We start from the raw sequence: 6,752 nt of genomic DNA, 5'->3' as shown, positions 1-6,752 counted from the left end.
CAAATGTCAGTTTTGCAGACACACGCAAGAGAGGCCATGCTTCACTATGTTGTCAGTGCATGTATTTACTCTTTTTTTTAACATAGCACTGTTTATTCACTGTGGTCTTTTTGTGATTCCTCCTGGTATGCTACATTCAGGTGTCACATTACGTCCTTGTTCAGTAGTAAATTAATGCCCTTCAGCACTGTGTCAAGGCCATCACCCCTACCCAAATCTACCCAATCTTTCTTGGAGAGAAAGTAACAGCAACATTTTTATTATGTTTCTGAACATTTTAAAACCCCTGACTAACAGTTTGGGAAACATTAAGGTAATTAACCTTATGCTAGTTTACACAAATTGAACAAAAACATCTGGCTAACCCCTACCACCCATGGACTTTCCACCTAAAAAAATAATAATGAAGTAGGGCAGATGGTGTGGGCTACAGTCTCATACCTGATGTCAGGATGTGAGGTACCCACAACTTGCCTACAGTCTCACAGCACTAGAGTGTATGTCTCAGGCTCTACATTTATCTCAAATGAGTCTACTCTGCACTCTGACACTGCACCACTCTGCATTACTGCACTCTCTGCCACTCTATTGTATGCCACTCTACTCCACTGCACTCTATGCTACTCTACCCCATGCCACTCTATGCCACTGCACTCTGCGCCAATGCACTCTAAAAAACTGCACTGTACGCTACTGCCCTCTACTCTGCACCACTGTACTCTATGGCACTGCTCTCTGTGATACTCTACATCACTGCACTGACACTCTACTCTGCAACATTACACTCTCCGCCACTGTACTGTACACCAATCTACCATGTACTACTGCATTCTAGCCACTGCACTCTATGCCACTCTACTCTGCATAGGTGTGACTGCACTCTACAGCACTATACTCTACTCTGCACTGCACCACTCTACACTACGCCACTGCGCTCTCTGCCACACAGGTCTACTGCGCACTCTATGCCACTGCACCACTCTACACTACTGCACTCTCTGCCATTCTATAGCATGCCACTCTACTCCACTGCACTCTATGCCACTCTACTCTGTCCCACGCCACTCTATACCACTGCTCTCTAAACCACTGCACTCTACGCCAATGCACTCTAAAAACTACACTGTACCCTGCACCACTGGGCTCTCTGCCACTGCTCCTATGCCGCTGTACTCCACTCCACACCACTATGCCACTAACTTTTAGCCATGAACAGCAGCCACTCTGGTGTATAACATGGCTAAAGCACATTGGCAAAGCCAATAACTCTTGCGTAGACTATACCTATTGGCTTTGTCAATGTTTGTTAGTACTATGAGGTACCGAGGCCCCCGAAAGAACTGTGAATGTGTAAGTCCTTATTTTAAACACGCATTCGATGCCTAGTCAGGGATAGTGAGCGCTATATAAATACAATTACATCATATATAGGCTGCTACAAAATGCGCAAATACATTTTGGTTAAATAAAAAAAGTGCTTCTCAAATACAGATTTGAATAATAAACAATTTATACCTAGTACTAACATTTTTTTTAACACTCCATTAAAACCACACACTCCACAGATCACTTTGGAACACCATTACAGTACCTCTCTAAACGAAAATATCTTTGCCATCAGAAAGCTTCAAGTGATTCCTTTGGTTAAAGTGGATGCAGGTTTTCAAGCCCCTTTACATTTGCAGATTTACCAGTTGCCCACATTTGCATTTCTTTAGGGGAAGGAGACACCCTGGCAAGAATATCTGTTCTGTCTGCCCCTCCCTCCCTCCCTCCCTCTGAGCACAGGAGACCCACTGCCTTCCACTCCAGCTGGGGAAACTAATCTTCCCATAATTTCACCCTGCCCTCCTTTGTCCTTTTGGTGATATGCTAAAATTACAGACAAATGCCGTCCGTTAAGCCTTCCATCACGGACAACGGACAGCAGGGCGAAATTACGGGCAGTCTGTGAAATTAACGGACGAGTGGTCACCCTATGCCTGCATCATAGAGATGTTTAAAAAAAAAAAAATCTGCTATATTTCACAATAGCCATGCTGCTGTGCATCATGCCTAAAAACATTGACAAACCCAAAATATTGTGTAGGCGAGACCTACTGGCTTTGCCAATGCTCTCTTTTGGTGGGGTAGAAGGGCGGGCTGGAAGCAACAACGTGAGGGTGGGAGGTCTAGGAGCAACAGAAAGTAACGGGAAGCACCACCACAAGTGCAAGCACCAATGCTGGGTGGGAGGGTGCAAGCAATAACCCGGAGGGGGTAAGGGACAAGAAACGAGGCAAGCAAAAAAAAAAAGCAGCAAAAAAAATGAACCTGATTTTGTGTAACTTAATCCAGTGCTCTTGTAAAACGCTCCAATTCCCTCGGGCCAATTTCAAGCTACATAAAAAAAAAGTGAAGCAGATGCATAAAGGGGAGTAGGGCAGGAGGAAAAGCCTTCAAACACTGCATTCTTATGAAGCACTTACACAAACAGAAAAAAGTAGCCCACCATGAAAGCAAGAGCAGCGGAAGGACACTTACTTGTAAAGTAACCAGTACTTGTCCTATGCTCCTCAACAGCGACAAACACACATACAGGAAGTGAAGCCAGCATGCGTTGACTAAAGAAAATCAAGGAAATGAGAGCGACAATGAAGCCAACCTATGGGATGCAATGCGTGGGCTCTAAGCTAACAAATTGTCTCGCAAGCAGCACACATGCGCTGTCCGAGGTAAGACCTAAACAGTGAAAAGCCTAGACCGGTACTTTACGACAGAAACTCCCTTCACCTTGGCCAACTGTTCCTCATTCTTTTGCACACCATCCTGTTGTCAATAGAGAAAGCCTCTTTTGCCCGGACAGACGCTAGGACCTCCCCTCAATAACCCCAAACAAGAATTTGTAAAGATAAACTACAGCCTGGATGTTAACACGTCTGCTACAGAAATCTGTCTTCAACTATCAGGGTATGCTTAGCATTTCTTCTTTCCGAGGGCCCAACGATCATCTACATTTTACACTGCATTTAGCATGGAAATAATGCACACGTTAGTTCTTTGATGCAGGATAATGTAGTTACATTTCATCACTTCTTAAGCATGTTTAAAATAACAAAAGGTACCCTAATCTTTGAAAAAAGATCTTATAAAAGGAACAATGTATTTTTTATTACATTTTATTAAAGATAACATTTCTCAAAATAGAATGTCTTTCTCACGTTTTCAATTAAAAAGTTCCAACTTGGAGGAATGCATAGCACTGTAAAAGGAATCTGCATGATGTTGTTATTACTCGTATAGAGCCTTAATCTATGGGCTGTCGAAGCACTTTGAGGTTGTGCACGCACGGGTGTCTCTCATGAGTAACATCCCAGAACACATAGACAACAAGTGCAAATCTTGACACTTGGATCCACCAAGGTGCCCTTTTGTAGAACTGTTGCACACTATACACCACGCTATTAACTCAAGGCACATTTGCCACTAAATGATGAAGCAAAATAATGGTTTCTTTGGATCTATCCATTTAGTTTTTTGGCTTGTAAAATGATGCATGGATGGCCTTTGACGCCAGCTTTTGAACAGCTTTCAAATGGGATTGTCATCGGCCATTTTTGCTAGTTGCCAAGAGCTTTTTGATTTGCTGCTCTCCATCACAGCAGTTTTGCCACCGCACTTGTAATGTGTATAAAAGGTACACCAGCATCATGCCCTCAAGTAACCAGCTCCACAGCATACACCTTGGTGACTCACTGTCCTTTATCATACATGCCACCCCTTCCAATTCAGGCGAGAGACTACCAATTTCAAGGCAAGTCCTCCTCCTCTCGATTCCTGCCTACAGGCCCCGATTTGGAGTATATAAAACTGCCAAAAATAAAATGTTTATGCTTGTCTCCTCCTCCCAGAATTACCTCTGAAATCAAAGGTTAATACTTTGTTCTTAATTTTTGGCTGGGGAAATTGACGCACGTGGGACAGGCCTCAACATTTTATTTTCGGCAGTTTTACATAGCACAAACAAAAGCAGAAGTTAGAACACTATTTTTGTTTGTGCTATCTTATTAAACTGCCAAAATGAAATGCTGTTTGTCACCATACATACCAATAGACCCGATTCAGGCAGATTGCCTCTGCTTCAATATAATCCAGTGGGGAGAATATATTCTCCCAACTATTTTTTCTAAATCTCCCACTTGCCTGCTCTAAAATGTTGGCATGTATGCTTTATGTTCATACCGCCAAAAGACATGAGTGGCACACTCATGAACTTCACAGCTTCCCTTAACCTCTCTTCACACATCTCCACAACCATCCAGAAAGGCAGCCATCTTGACATCTTCATCTCAGCTATCCCTTTGCATTTTTGTACATGTTCTCTCTTCAGTGACTGGTCAGATAATTTTGCACTATACATCTATATTACACTTTCTAAACTCTTCACAAAAGACAACTCATACCTTGAACTCTCAAATCCAGATCCTCATAATCCTACCTACGGAAGCCCCATAACATACCATGATGTCTCTTTACCTCAACAAAAAGCTGGCATCGTCAATATTCTACACATAATCAATGCTTCTCTTAGACCCATCACTGACTTCCACGCTGCGCTCTCATCCAAAAACATGTAATTGAAAGCTAACAGCCCCTGATACTCTCAAGCTCAACCACGTACAGGCATGCAACCAGAACACTTCCCAAACTTTCAACTTAGCTGAGGGCCTCAAGGCACTCAAAACTGCATGCACTGCCCAGAAATGCCCCATCCAGACAGTGGTTCAGACAATTAAACGAAAAGCATCTCAGAAGCCTAAAAGGGAAGCCAAACTCTATTCAAAACAATCATCTATTGCATAATTAACCTTGTCCATTTCAGACTCAATCGGAAACTAAACCTTTATTAATTGATTCTTCCCACACAAAACTGAAACTAAATTAAAAAAAAAATCTGAACTTCAATAATTTACACAACAACGCATTCACCACCGACTTCACCTCTCCTGCCATTCCCCACCCACTGCCAAAAAGCTAATTACCTCCTCTTCCTGGTGGTGAGCTTAAGATCCCATTGGTCACAACAACATTATAGAGGCTTAAAAATCCTATTTCCACTCATGCCACAGCACCACCACAGCAATATTTGATAAAACTGACAATGCTGCCCGTCTGCTGGCCCGCCAAGATATTTCGGTGGCCTTGAACTCTGTCAATCATCAAATCCTACCAAATCTATACCAGAGACTGTGGATAGTCTGTGCTTTAGTGGTAGCTAAGAAACAGTTTGGATAGATGGAGACTGGAAGTCCTCCATTGTGTCATCTATATAGGTCTTGATGTAAGAATATTCTGCACTTTCTAAGCATGAGAAAATTGAATTTGGTAAATGGTCACTTCAGGAAAAATATGAGAAATTGTGGTCTTCTACTAATGACTCATATGAGTTGTTTGTTCTTTTTCCTTATGTGATCAATTACAATTTAACTCAAATGAAATCCAAGTAAGAATTATTTCTTGAAAAAATAATTTGGCAACAATGGCTTTGCTATGGCTGCACCTTCCTATAAGTTTTATTGAATGTAAGAGTGGTGCTCAAACACTAACAATGTACACATTGCCAAAGTAAGTATACTGGGATAGTAAAGATCTAAACCAGTTAATATGAAATCAAAATAACAATTAGTGGAGCAATCATATATTAGGGATCCTAACTATCCAAAATACTGGATTCAATAGTCTATAAGCACCAATGATATTATATGAAAGCACAATGAGCACCAAAATGCAATCAAGAACAATAATATACTGAAAATATAAACTGGTATGTGGCAAGTTAATATATTTAACTCTATTTATTCAAAATAGCTATTTAATTACAAAATACAATTTGTAACAATCATAATTACAATGTCTTAAAATATATTGGTATGCAATCCAGCCTAGTTGAAGATGATTTAAAAATCCATCTGTAGATAATCTTGCAACTGTTAACAGGATTCAGCCGACACGTGCTTCGTCCTGTTGCAGGACTTTTTCAAGGCTGATTAAACAACAACATGTAAACATAGTATTACAAATATTGTAAATACAGTTATTAATCAGATTACAAAATACTACAAATATTTAAAAAAAACTCCCAATAATATACCGCCATATGTGATAAAACACATAAACAATTAATAACCATTGAAACATGTGCAAAAGAATAGACCACATACCATAAGAACACCAAGTGCTGATCCAAATCTAATAAAAACTAACACCACTATCCAAGTGTCCAAGTGCAATAAAATAGAATTGAAAAAAGATAGATAGTAAAGGAAAGACACCAAAATCCATGATTTAGAAATATAATCAGATAGGTGCTTTATAAATAAACAGTGTCCCATAATATAAAGATTGCATTACTAATTGTACCTCCTTATGAATGAATGAAGGGATCCATATTAATCCAAAAAGTCACTAAAAATATATAAAACAAGAGTCTATTGTCATCAAATTGTAGATTACACTAGATTGAATCACTCAAAAGTATCCAGCTCAACATATCCACCAACCTTATAAATATTGTTTCGTATAAAGTTAAGTTTCCTTCATAATACGTCAGTGTTCTCGGTTATAGAGTAGAAATCGTATATTGAAAGAACCAATTAGATCCTCAAAACACCTCACATTAATGTATCTGGAATAGACCAAATAAAACACAGGCAAGCCCAATTACTATGCTGCCACCAAGTCATGAAAGCCTTGGGTATATCCATTTGAGCATA

Source organism: Pleurodeles waltl, chromosome 9 (assembly GCF_031143425.1).
Source record: "Pleurodeles waltl isolate 20211129_DDA chromosome 9, aPleWal1.hap1.20221129, whole genome shotgun sequence".
NCBI lineage: Eukaryota > Metazoa > Chordata > Amphibia > Caudata > Salamandridae > Pleurodeles > Pleurodeles waltl.
The sequence above is the reverse complement of the archived record's forward strand: the minus strand, read 5'-3'. Positions refer to the sequence as shown.